Here is a 14,098-nt window from a genome sequence, read left to right on the forward strand (position 1 = left end):
AAAAAAAAAGGTGTATTGCACCCTAGAGGGGATGGATGGCTTAGGCGGAACCGCTGCTTCCTTCTCCCATGGGTATGATGTGTGGTAGAGTGACTGATCTGCATTATTCATCACCTCTGGCTGCTGCTGTGATGTGGGAGTTTATCACGTGAGTAGTGATGCTGTGGATTGCTGCAGGAAAGGTGTGTGTGACAGGAATGCTCATTGCCCTCAGGTCTTTCTCCAAGTGACAGATAAGATCTGGCCTCAAGTATGGTATGTCTGGTGAGCAGCTCAATCATTTGGAAATGCTTTTATCACAAACACCTTCTGGATTAGCATCTTTAGTTGCTTCTATCTCTTCTGTTTGATTGGTCTCTGTCACATACTGGCATGAATTCTCAGACTTTCCATTTCTCCCTTAAAAATTGATGGTTCCTAACATTTATTTGGAAAATTGTTCAGCTAGGTAAGATGCATCCCACTGTGTGGACCATTAAGAACAAGATCTCTAAGAGGAATTCCAGGCTACTTTGTTTACAAGCATTGGTTAAGGTTTCCTCTTTTTCACTTAATTTTTCTCCTTATTTTCTACTCCTCCAGCATGAGCATTTTCAAAGCATACCTGTTCTGCTAGCGAAGCATTAGCAGCTGATCATGCCTTTGTCTTCTGTAAACTTTAAAGCTTGGGTCATGGAGGGGTAAGCAAGCAGAAAATAGACTTGGTTGCCATCCACTGGGAGAGAATGCACTGTGGAGGTGTTTGGGCTGTTCTGCAAGTCAGTATTGAGCAGTACATCCCCTCTGGGGATCATGCTGTGCTTTCTGCATAGTAACCTAGAGCCATCAGCCTCAGTCCAGGTGTTTTCTATAACAGTATTGTAATGGCAGTTTTTTGTCTATTCTATGCTCATCTCTTGTTTTTGTTGTTGTTGCAAGTTCAACAGCAGACATGGTTGTAGATGCTGAAAGCTGGAGGAAAAGGGTGGGCCTGGGGATCGGAAGTGGGAGGAGAAAGGTTCTTTCTGCCTGGGGGATGCTGGGCACACTGCAAACCCTATCCCAGAGTATGGTACTTGTACATGGGACCCCATCAGTCAATCAGTCTGCAAAACGTGATTGTACCTTGGATGTGTGCAGGGCTTTGCCCGGAGGTTCCAGTCTTTATTCTGGAGCAGGGAAGCAGTGTGTGGCAGAGGCGCCTAAGGAATACCTTTATATGGACAAAACTGCGGTTCTGGCTGGAAAATATTGGTGGATTTCTACTGGAGGTGTTCAGGAAGAGTATGGGGCAGGCATCTGTGAATTCCTTCTCCTGAGGTGGAATCCTGACAGGAGTCAGTCCAGTGGTTTTCTTCTGCTGCTTCAGTGTCTACGATGTAGTACAACTCAGTGAGAGGTCAGAGCGGAGCAAAGCAGTAGGTTGTGCAGTCAGGGGCCAAAATAATGCCCTGGTGTTTGGGAATGACTGCTGGCAACCAGAAGGCGTAGGCATCACTTGACTGTGAAGGGCTGGAGTGAAGTTGCCAAAACGAGAATATAGATTTGGTCCAGAGTGACCTGAAAGGCAAATCTCTTGGCTCTGCCCTTTCTTCTCTTTCTCCATTTGTGCAAAACTCTTAAAGAGGAAAAAAAACCAGAACCTTCCAATTTCCACTTTGAGCATTTTTAATAAAAAGAATCACAAAAACAAAGAGGACAGGCTTGGGTGTGATTTGTAAATACTGAGCCATCTCTTCTGTGGTGGCCTTGTGGCTGCCATCTGTGTGGGCAGGCAGGAGACCCATCCCAATGTTCAAGCCTGACATGGGATATCCTGGCCCACCTCTTCCCTTCCCAGGAGTGTGTCCTGGTCCTGGGGCTTCTGAGCCCTTTATGCAGTGTCTCCTGTTACGTGTACCCCGAGCCAGAGTGTGGTGATGGATGCTCAGAATGGGAGTGAGAGCTGGCTCACAGCACTGGCACATAACATAGAGACTGTATTTCAGAAAGCCTTGATAATTCCAGCAGATCGGATCGGGAGGTTGTTGTCCAGAATACTTTTTTACTGGGAAGGGAAAGGGTAGGACTTCACTGTAGATGATGGGTAGCTGAAGCTCTTTATTGATTGTACTTTTCAGAATTTATAAATAGCAGCATGTGTATTTTGTTGTTTAGGCACTAATTGTGGAAAAAAATGCTTCTGAACATAGTGAAATATGATGGGGTATGTCAGAGCCTCTTCCCCTACGTCTTCCTGACTTTCAAAAACTTGTGAAGGTTAAATGTCATCTAAATGATGCTCTCTTCCTTTCAGCCCTCTAGGGCACAAAGTGAATTAATGTGTAAGATTCTTCCTTCTGTGGGTTTGGCAAAACCTGCTGTCAAAGAAGCTCCAATTTCTTTGCAGAATAAGATAGATACTAAAAACGTCAGGAAATTCTTGAGGCAATGACAGCAGCTTTCTCCCTTACCCCTTTTTAATGACTCTTTTTACCCTTCAGTATGTCATGAGCATCCTTGACTTGTGTCAGACTGAAGCTCAATGTGATAATACAGCTGGCAGCTTTCATACTTGAAGGAAACAACAACTTGTTGTTGTTTAACTATTTCCACACTAAAGCCCCTAGAAACTGCAGAACAAAACTCAGCTCCTTCTTCTCACCTACTTTTCCTTTTGAGAGCCCCCAGCAGACTAGTTACAAACAGACAGTGTGCTTTCTAGAAGGAAAGACAGAATAATTCATCCCTAAAATAGCTGATAATGCAGTACTTATTAAATATTGATGTCATGCTGGACTCTTTCTATTCTTCTATTTTTAAACTAGGGGAAAGAGTGGAAAGTTTAAAAGAAGAGTAGGTGAGATCCTTCAGTCCCTGCTTGAAAGACAACTTAAGGCAGTTCTCAGTCTGGTAACAGGAATGCAGCATACCCTGCATGTCTGCGCAGAGAGAACTGGAGGACAGTGCCTGTTACTGCCTTCATACTGCTGTCATTTCACTCATCAGTGTATAGGTAATATCCTAAATATCATGCAATCTCTTAACTGCTTCAATTCTGAAAGCGTGGAAGATGGTCTGAGGGTCAAATATTGCAAATTGCAGGGAGGTGTCATCAAGTAGATGTCACTGTTTTGAGAGAGCTACAAAAGCAAGATTTGCGCTAACATTTCAACAGCGCTGATAGCTCCCCAAATGTTTCCTTGCTGGCTGCTGTTACTTATTTCTATTACTTCTAGCAGAGATGCTGTGATTTGTGCAGGGTCCTGTTGCTTGGTTTCTAAGGCTGGTTGAAGAGCAAGACATAGGTCCGTGTTGTACGGAAAGCCAGGAACATCTGGCTTAAGCATATATGGCTGTCGCTCCATCTCTGCAAATGAAGGAAATAGAGACCGTTGACATTGCTTAACTTGCACCTGGTACTTCCTCAAGCTGCCAGTTGTTTATTTTATTGGTTGCAAGAGTGCGTCTCTACTTTGTTGCCTGTGGGTGTTTATTATGTACTAATTCAGTTCTGAAGATGATAGTAGATTGCCCCTTCCCTGGAGTTGTTCAAGGCCAGGTTGGATGGGGCCCCGAGCAGCCTGGTCTAGTATTAAATGTGGAGGGTGGTGGCCCTGCCTGTAGCTTGAGGGGTTGGAGATTCATGATCCTTGAGGTCCCTTTCAATCCAAGCCATTCTGTGATCAGTGCCTGCATGTTATCTGCCTTCCAATTCACTGCTTTTAATGAAGTCCTAAATAAATAATTTTGTTTTGCGTAGGTTTGCAAGGCAGCTTGCTGCGCTGTTGGCTGTCCAAGGTTTTCTTTGAAATACTAAGATATGTGAGCAGGAAGCAGATTGCAAAACTAGTCCTGTCTTCATCCCACTATCATTGTTTTCAGACCGGACAGTTTTCAAAGTAGGCAATATGGTGAAAGCATGGGTGGAGAGGTGGAAGAGTCCTGCGGGGTGTGGAGAGAAGGGAAGGACTGCTGGGATGGGAAAGTTCCCAGCTGGAAATCTAAAATGCTGGTGTGCACTGCTTCAGGAATTTGTCAGCGTTATATCCCTCTGGATTCAAAGTCAGATGTCTCTTGTTGGAACTCACAGTTGCAGCTTCCTGCTGATAACTGTTCATGTGAGGAAGAGCTCTCCCAGGCACTTTGCAGAGGCACTGCAAAGCTCACCTTCCCTGTGGGAGCTGGCACTCAACTCCAGTCTCCTTCCATCTCCTGTCCTCTGCAGGAAGGGAACAAAGCCACTGTGGGCAGTGATACGTAGCTACTGCACTTTGACAAAGGCTGCCAACGTTGCAAAATGTCTCTAACCAAGGCTGCAGTGCAGCCTTCTGCCTTGGCTGTCTGAGAGCTCAGTTACTCCCACCTTCAAGAGCTGTATTTGGTATTTCAGACTTTTATCTCAGAACTGGCTGCTGAACCTACATCAGTTTTAGTAAAAAAAAAATTTCTCATTTCAGACATAAAATGCTTTTTGAGTTGTTGTCTGGTTTTTATTGAATTAAGCACTGTTTCTGCTGCAGTTATGCTAGGCTTGATCTAGGGCAAATTAAGTTTCATGTGCAGGGTGAAGAGGATTAATTATAAGAAGAGCCACACCAGCACAGATGGATGCATCCATTTGTTTCTCTCAGGAAGAAAACCCTTAGAATGAATGGAGAATACACTAGCCTGTATGCCCGGTCTGTGGAGAGGATTGAGGTTCTCATGCTTACCCCAGAAGGTCTTTTTATGTAAAGTCACGAGTCTCAGACAGAAGGAAATGACGAGTTTCTTGGCTTTGCTGGCATGAGGATGTTAACATAATACATGTTCTCTCTCTTACACTAAAGTCTGATTGCCTGATACAAAAGTCCACAACTGTGCCCATTAGATTGGGTTAGAATATTAGCCTAACGAGTAGCAAGCATTGTTCTGTTTCCTTCCTGCCCTCTGGAGAAGGTGTTCGGATATTTCTTGTTGTTGTTAAAGCACAGTTTTATTCAAGTAAAGTTTCTTGAAGAAATCAAGAAATTACAAATCTTAAAATAATTTTTCACCTTGTTTATAGAAATATTCCTTTCTTAAGTTTCCAGATAACACACGATTTCAAAGAGAATGTTTTTATCTCTCTTAAATGATCTCTTCTGTCTTGGTGCTTACTGGGATTTATGGTTCTTGAATTCCTCTTAGAACAAGGACAGGAAAAAACAAATCTCTTTGAAATGGAACATGATTTGCCTTACTTTAGACTGGCTTTCACTTTTTAAAAAAATGTTTTTGAAGCTGTACAGCAGATGAGATTTCTATCTTCGGTCTTTTGCATATTTATTTCCCCCACATCTGGAGAAAATATAAAGTTGAATACTTTGAATCCTAGAGCATAGCCTGACTGACAGATCTGCTGCTGCTGCTGCTGAAGCAGCTGCTGATAGGGAGATAACGTCACTTCCATTGCTGTGTGGCAGTAATTCCGATATATTTTTCAAGACCAAATCCACAGCATTAATGTGGTCATTTATCGGAGGATGGGCAGGCTGAGGTCTGACTGTTACAGCAAACTGAATTTGCAAAAATAAATTATATACCTGTTGTTTACTGAGCACTAGCATAACTGAGAAGATGTTTTGCTTTAATTTTAATTTGTAAAGTGAATGAATGTGCTGTGTAGTGAGGACTTCTTGCTGCTTTTTTCTAACCTGCGGGCTCATCTCCTTCATCTGAATTCACTTTCTGACCGATGCTTGGCATTATGCATACAGAAACCACAGCTCCATGGTGCAGAGTGCAGGAGAGTTTAAAATCCCTCCTTGATTCTGCCATAAACAAAAACTTGTAAAATGTTATGTTTTTGCTTTGCAGCTTTCTTCGTTTCTTCATTGTGACCTGAGAGAGTGCCGGTGCCGAGGTACCAAAGACTTGGTGTTCCAGTACAGACTTTCCACTGGCGAGCTGGGAAGAGTAAGTCTCCTGCTGCATCTCGTATTAATGAATTAAATAAGTGCTAATATGTCTGAGAATCTACTGGGGGTGGAGAGGGAGCTCCTTCTGTGCACTTCTTGTTCCATATCTCAGATGATGTAGCCTCACACTTCTTCCAGCATAGACAAGAGGTACCATAAGTACTGGGTAGAAATATGAATATTTTCATAATGTTTGTTAGTAAGGATGTCCCAGATCCTCTAGTACAAAAGTAGTAATCAGTTTCTTTTCTCTTGCATACTGTAGCTTTTTTGGCTCTTTGTGCAAAAAAGCACTATAACTTTGCCTTCTCATGTGAGAAAGGGTTTTATGCATCAGAGGTGTCTTATGGTAGTGCCATTCCTCTGTAGTGCCCGTGTATCTGCTGATGTGGACACTCTTGGTGGATCTCAATGTTCTTTCTATAGCAGAGGTATGGTTTCCTGTGGTGTGTTTTGAATGCTTGTAGTCTTTAGTAAGATTGTGAGTGCTTGCAGTTGGGCTAAGATGGAATCTGATTCAAAGATGGAATCTGAAAGCCCTGGTTTATGAGTTCCTGATTATGTGCTGTAGTTTCCCAATTAAGGTAACTCTAAGTAGAATAGTGACATTTACTAGCCAAAGACTTGAACTTGACACGTTGAGTAGCAGAACAGGAGGAAAAGCTGGAGGGCACAAATAGGAAACCTGGCTTTGTCAGATGCGGTGTTTGTGGCAGAAGTCATAGTAATTTTTGTCCAATCCAAAAATTCAAGAACCTATGCCCATCATATGTGGGAATAATACTTGCTGTTGAATCAAGTAGCAAATGGCTTTCCAGATGAGCATGAAGAGGTGCTTGATGAGCATGAAGCAGTTGAGCATGAAGCTGAATCCAGCCGCTACAGTTCTATGATTCTGTGAGAGGTTGTAAGTAGTAATTTCCTGCTGGGGCACAGTGGTTGTGTATGACCCCTTTTTCCAGGTAGTTTTTCCAGAGGAAAAACCTGGCCTAGGATTGGAAAAACCCAGGCATATGATTTTAATAATTTGGACAGCAGTGTTTTGTTTAACTAGTTCATGCTTGATGTAACTGTTTGAGTTTTTAGTTAATTTGATTATTTTTTTGAACCATTGGGAAACTATTGAAGGAATAATGACTAATTTGATCAATAAGTATTCTGGGAATTCCTCCTTACAAATGAATGCTTTTAGACTAAGGAAGGAAATAAGAGTTATGCAGCAGAGTACTTACTTCTGGTTTTATCTGACAATGCTACAGTAGTCAAATTCTGGTGAGGAGGTGCTTGAATTTGGAACAATTGACCTGTTTACCATTTCACATCAAGCTTTTTGTGTCACCTTGGAGAAGATGCGTGGTTTTGCTATTGAAAGGAGCTCTTAAGTCTGTTTGCTTCCCCAAATTGCAAACTTTTGACTTTGCTGAAAGTGCGGTGCTTAGACATTGCAGAATCTAGTAGCCCATAGAGACTACCAGAGCCATGATGAAACTGCAGTGCAGTGACCCCAGGAGCAGGACTGGGTGTGTGGCCCCAACGGGGACACAGCCTTATAGACACTCATCTTGCTGCGTAGATCAACATAGTCAGGAACACCCAGCTCCTGGTGTAATTTGTGCAAATGCAAACATAGCCTGTGCCTTCCCTCAGTCCTATGTCTAGCTGACCAGGAGGAAAGTTTTTAGTGGGGTAATATGGATATGTCCCGGGGCCAGGGCTGGCCTTGAGCATTCCCGGGAATGTGGCCAGATCTCTGGCTGGAGAATTGTGCAGCTGTGCATGCTGTTAGTATTTACATATGCATCAAGTGTGCTATTTATGATATTTGCAGGGTCCAATTGAGTTTCAGAAAAGAAATTAGAGGAGTATAGAGGCAAAGGGTGTAGGGGAAGGTCAAAATCATCTGCTCCTTTGCAGGAAGGTGAAGCTTATGTATTTAATCCATCCAGAAGGCTGTATTGGAGTCCTGCTCTGCAGTAACCCGAATGAGCAGCTAAGCCCAAATCTTGCTGCTTGCCTGCTCCTTCCCAGCAAAGTGGGGAGAGAAGTGGAAAGGCAAAGTGAGAAAACTGGTGGCTCAATAATGAAGCAAAACTGCGTGTGCACGTTTCCTGCTTGTACAGAGTGACTCCATCAACTCTGCAAAGTGGTCTGGTGAGCTGCTTTCCTTGGCTCGTCTATGTGTCACATCCAGCCCATGGGATTCTGGAACAGCCCTTGTAAGGGCTGGGTTAGTGCCTCTGATGGGGTTATTGCCATCACTTGCCATTCTACATCTGTTCTCTTTTCTGTGTGAAGATGAACTTCCTGTCATGTAACCTAATGTGCACCAATGCTTATCTGCTTCACATGAGTGTTTCTCCCAGGCATTTTATCTTCTGACACAAAACCATAAAACCACAACATCTTGTCCTTGCTACATGCATGGAATATTTGTGATTAATGTGGCCTTGTAGTTACTTGAAAGCGGAGCACATGTTTAACATTTCTACAGCATATGCTTTAAGATTGAAGTCTGTGCCAAGAACAAACTCCAGGTGGACACAGCAATAGCTCAGGCTGTGCTTCAGATACATCAGCATCTGCCTCTGTGACCCAGTGGCATCTCTGCTGCTACTAAAGGAGTTCAGCTTGCACAGCTGTATTTCTGCTGAAGAGTTAATTTCTTTAAGATGCGGGCCTCTTTACTAGAGACTAAACTAGTTTCTTGTTTCAGAGACTCGGCAGAAAATCAATGGTTGCTCCTACCTCAGATTGCATGACCTCTCCTCTAGTTAAGCCGTTTCTTATTAAAGGCTCATTTAAAATTACTGAATACAAAGCTATACGGTTGGTGGAATCTAACCTTCAGGTCCAAATGTGGTCCAAAATACATATATTCTGCCATATTTCATAGGGAGGCCAGGAGCTGAGTTTCTTGTCCCATTTCAGTTGACTTCATTTTGGCCTGCTTCTGCACTTGCAGCAGAGGAGCTGAGATCTGACCAGCTTACCTGTAGCACTTGTTGCTTGGCGGGGGGGTGCAAGCCCTTTCCTGTGGCTTAGCAGAGCTCCGGAAAAGCTGCTGCTGTCTCTTATCTTCACTTGAGACTGGAATAATAGCCACTTGTTTGTGGGAAGTTTATTTACAAAATAAAGTTTTGTAAATAATGAAGTACAAAATGTTTTCTGGTGTCATAATAGCAGCACTGTACAGTGGGATGTAAAGGGAGCCTTGGGGAAGGTCTTGGTTTGCAGCAGGTAGGTGGGATGGACTTACATTACCACTGTTATCATGCTTCATTACTACCTTTTCCAACTGGTACTGGCAGCAGAAAATGTAACAGTGGTTAGTGCAGGACATGGCTCAGCCATTTTTAGAAAGTTGGGTATATTGTGCTTCCACAAATAAATAAATTTATTTCTGCCATTATCAACTGACCTTGCAAACCATGGATATAGCACTCATCTTTCCAAGGGCATCATGGAGAGACTGGACCAAATCTTAGCTTGTTGGTTGGTTTGAGCAGCTGGGTTTTCACCCACCTGTCTCCCTTTTTTAACATTGTAAAATGGTTCCCTGAGATTAACTATACTTTTTAAAAGCATATTAAAAAAAAAATAAGTTAAAGAACCAAATAATAGCATATTTTTTTGTTATCACTTGTAAGAGATAGTAGGACTAAACAAGTACTTTGGCAAAAAATCCTGTATCATTTTCAGTGTAATTACTACTTGGTAAATTTTTTCAGAATTTTTTTTACAAAGTTCTAAGATTTTGTTGAAGAGTGCAGTTGTAGTCTATAGGTATAGTTTCTGTAGCTTCACTGTACGAACATGTGTTTAAAAAAAAAAAAAAAGTTGTATGGCAGATAGAATGGTGTGTTGAAAAGGACCACAATGACCATCTAGTTTCAACCCCCCTGCTACATGCAGGGTTGCCAACCACCAGAGCAGGCTGCCCAGAGCCACATCCAGCCTGGCCTTGAATGCCTCCAGGGATGGGGCATCCACAACCTCCTTGGGCAACCTGTTCCAGTGCGTCACCACCCTCTGTGTGAAAAACTTCCTCCTAATATCCAACCTAAACCTCCCCTGTCTTAGTTTAAAACCATTCCCCCTTGTCCTATCACTATCAACCCATGTTAACAGCCTTTCCTCCTCCTGTTAATATGTTCCCTTCAAGTACTGGAAGGCCACAATGAGGTCTCCCTTGAGCCTTCTCTTCTCCAAGCTAAACAAGTCCAGTCCCCTCAACCTTTCTTTAGATGTACAGCTGTTAAGTCAGTAGAGGTGTATGAAAACGCTCTATCTGATGGCTCTACTACAGAACCAGCCAAAATGGGAAACAAAGGAGAGTTTTATTATACGATGCTCTATTTTGTGATGCTGCAGGGCTGTTGTCCATGTGAGTTCCTTGTGACTTTCAGTTTCTTTTGTATCTATGTGGGGAAGGAAAAAAAAACAACCCAAAAACCTAACCAAACAAAACCATCAGCACCTTCTTCCCCGAAATGAAAAAGCAGGACTGAATCGTTTTCATTTCCAAGATGCAATCTAGTTGCTCATTCCTACATATAATCTGTATTCCTTCATTAAAAAAAAAAAAAGTACTGCTAATAATGTTAGAGTGGTGTCTGTTGTCTAGTACACGGCATATTGAAATTTCAGATGCTTCTTTCTTCACTACACCTAGACAAAATGCTTTTAAAATTAAAAATAATTCTGAATTATGCTTCAGAAACAGTTTGTCTGCTTTCAGTCATTTCTGGTTTCAGCTTCAGAGAAATAAGTTGTGCAGAAGGCAGACCAAGTAATCTGTTTACAAAGTTTTTTCCAAATCCTTTTAGGTGAAAAGGTGAAAGTCATCTTATGGTTTGAAATTTGATGCTCAGAATTTTAGTTATCTTGTTTTCACTTAGTATTTGTTCACTGGATGTGCTTGTTATTCAGTAATCATGCAGTTTTATAACCCCGCTGGATTCTTGTCTTCAGGTTGTGATTGAGATTCTCATTCACCTCTTGGGGAATTCCACAACTTGGAAACATTGGTTTCACAAAAATAAAATTAAATAACTTTAAAAATCACCCCATGGGACTAAAACTCTGGAAGGTATCTCTCATTTGGGTACTTAGCCCCATCATATTATTCAGTTCAGAACTTCTTAGATGAAGATCCATTACGTTATTGTAAGCTAATTTTATACCCTTTTGGAGGTGTTCTTGGACTGTGTCTCTCTGATGTGAGGTATGTTCTAGTTTTCAACCTAAATTTAGTAATGACTGCTTTCCATGCTCTTTCTTCTTGTGCCAGCATTAAAGTTTTTGTTGCTTCTCTAACCTTCATTTTGCTGTAAGCCAAGCTCTTAATATCCTTGTACAAGATAGAAATCTGTTACCTTGATTATTTTCCAATTTCCTGTGTTTTCCATTAATCTCTCTGGTGTGTGAGGGACCAGATGCTGCTGCACTGCTTTGGATGAAGTCTGAGCATTACCTAGCACAATGGTACCAGTGTTTTCCTAGCTGTAACCAGAGAACAAATTTGCCTTCCCCATGGATGCATCCCACTGGAGGCTAAGCAGAGGTCAGTGCCCTGCTGATGTACCTAGGTTTCATTCTTCCATCGTTTCCAAACACTTGCATTGTGGCTCAGCACTGACAGCAGAATTTCTTGTTGATCCCCTGAATGACTGACCTTGTGCTCTGTGTTATTTCACTTAATTACTTTCCTATTAGACTTCAGCTTTCAGTTTTCCTTTTGGGGACTGCATCTTTTCCTTGCAGAAGAGCTTCCACATTTTGTATCAAGCAGATTTCAGTAATGCCTTTCATGACAAGGTCATTAATGACAACATTAATTACAATTTTTTCATCATCCAGTAAATTCTACTCTTTTGTATAATTTGTATTTCCCTTTTTCACCTGATTGTAGCAAAAGGTGACTAGAAGTTCCCCGTTTGCTTGCACTGAGCCATTTGTTTGGACCTTTCTTTGTGTTCCCTCTTGTTTACTCTTAAGGCAAATGTTTTGTGCTTCCCTCTGTGCATCGGAGTTCTTCACAATACCTTTGATAACTGTCCATTCCCTAAGATCTTTGAAAAATACCATGAGTGAATTTGCCTTGCTTTGTCTGGGCTGCTGAAGTTTGCCTAAGTGTCTGAGATCAAAATCACGTGTGAAGAAGACCTGTGCTAATATCTTCACATAGTCTTCCATTGCCACAGGTAAAAGAGAGGAACAGTTGATGCTGTGGCTCTTTTGCATTGCTGACTGGATATATAATGCACTGATTTAAATAAAAATAGGAATTGGAACTTTGGTGACAGGAGGAATCAATAATAAGATTTGAACATAATTTTTGCATTAGTGTTTCACTTTGAAGGTAGGAAGAGTAAAGACTTCTTGGGATAGTGCCAAAAGAAGTCAGAAGGTAGCTGTGTGAGTTGTGGTAGACCAGATACTCCGGGGTAACCATTTAATGAAATCCTGGTGCAGGCTATATGCTCTTATCGCACTGCAGCTCTCCTATCCTTGCACTCTGGAAAGCAGCTGAGCTTAGTTTCACCTTGTGCTCAGCTTGTCTTTGGAAGACCTTCCAGTGATCCTGGGAGCAGCTTTGGCTTGAAGCCCTGCTCTCCTGGTAGTGTGTTGCCATGCTTTTGCTCTGCACAAGGGTGAAACACAGTGAGCACAGCTGAGGTAACATGGATGGAAATGGGCAAGCTGGATAAACTGTTTTGCTGAAGTCATTCTCCTGTTTATGTTTCAGTACTTAATAGAGGACACCAAAATGAGAAATGTGATGGTTTTGTTCTTGTTTTCGCATTTGAACAGTTAATGAACTTTTTTAGATAAGCATATTCATCAGCTTGGAGAAGTGTAGTGCATCTCATTAGTTAATTGAGAGCTGGCAAGCCTAGGAATAAAGACATTTTCAGAGGTTTCTAATCCTGCTTTGTCTCCACTTCTAAGTTTTGCATCCATTCTTAGAAGGACAGCAGCAACACTGTGTTTATTTATTCCTACAGCATGCAGGAAAGATGGTGGGGAGTGATGAAATGCTGTAACAGAAACCCTGGTTGTGCTTGAAAACTTCCCACAGAAAACAAAAGCATACAGGCACCTGCAGCTTCAGAAGAAGTGAACATCTCTGATTTTGGTGTGAATGAGATTCCAAAATGACCATTACAACCCTGAATATTGCCCACATGTTTCAGCCTTTGCTGGCAGAGCTGTGCTGGCTGATGCTAACTGCTGCTCTACTAACTGTGCTCTGTATGCAGCGGGGCCTGGCATAGCCTGTACAGCTTGCTGGGATCCCCAACTTTGCATTGTATATGTACAAATGTACAAACGTAACTGTACAAACACTGTATGTGTGTATGCAAACACGCCTTCATTAATCTCAGAATGAGCCGCTAGATGCATAGTGTGAAAATTTTGGGATTTATTCTTCTTTAGTGCCTGAGCTCTTTGCTATAGCTGACCTATCTGTGCAGGGCACGTGTGTGGATTTTGAAACAATGAAAGGCATTCTCTTCCCTGTTCCCAGCATAATTATTTCCTGATATTCAAAGCCATACTTTTCAAGGCAAGATTGTGCTTTTGTCAGAATATCACCCCAAGAGTATGGGAATGTGATTTCTTGAGTAGCCGTCTCTTGAGAAACTTCACACAGCTCTTCTTTCCTGCTGTGCAGCTGCTCATTACAGCTGCTGGATGATGGAGGGAGTCTCACTTGGGTGACTTCTGTCATTTCCAGTCTTTTGTCTTTTTTCTTATCCTTTTTCTTAGACTTGTGACAGTAGGTCTGCTGGCAGTCTGTTGTATGAGCTTTAGGTAACCAGTATGCATGTATGTAGACCTGTATTTGAATGCACACATAATGTTGCCTGTGGGGGTCTAGGGAAGGCCAAGGAATTAGTCAACAACCACTGCAAACTCTCATAACTAGCAGTATAGCAACATAGCAGGCAAATATATAGAAGTGAAAACTGATATAGGTTTAACGTTCATTAGAAGTGTGGAGGTTAGATTGTTTATCCTGGAGGCTGTACTGAAGCAAACTTGACCTATCCGTCCAGTATTTGAACTCATAATAAATTTTTTTTTTTTGAAAAAAAGAGAACTCTTTTTTTGTTCCCCACTGGTATTGGAAGAGCCAGAGTAAAGTGAACTCTTATACAGCAGCAATAAGAGCTGCAACAAGCTCTGTAAAA

The 14,098-nt window shown here is 42.0% G+C and overlaps 1 protein-coding gene across 5 annotated transcripts in view; it reads left to right on the plus strand.

The window, feature by feature from the left end:
- The window catches only part of APBB2 (amyloid beta precursor protein binding family B member 2), a 150,532-nt gene that overhangs the window by 37,901 nt on the left and 98,533 nt on the right, over positions 1–14,098 (plus strand). For all 5 annotated transcript variants that reach the window (XM_010710245.3, XM_010710246.3, XM_019614890.2 and 2 more), the window contains one exon: positions 5,800–5,898. The gene's annotated coding sequence lies outside the window, so the exon portion shown is untranslated. The remainder of the gene's footprint in view (positions 1–5,799; positions 5,899–14,098) is intronic.

Source organism: Meleagris gallopavo, chromosome 4 (genome assembly GCF_000146605.3).
Source record: "Meleagris gallopavo isolate NT-WF06-2002-E0010 breed Aviagen turkey brand Nicholas breeding stock chromosome 4, Turkey_5.1, whole genome shotgun sequence".
Taxonomy (NCBI): Eukaryota; Metazoa; Chordata; class Aves; order Galliformes; family Phasianidae; genus Meleagris; species Meleagris gallopavo.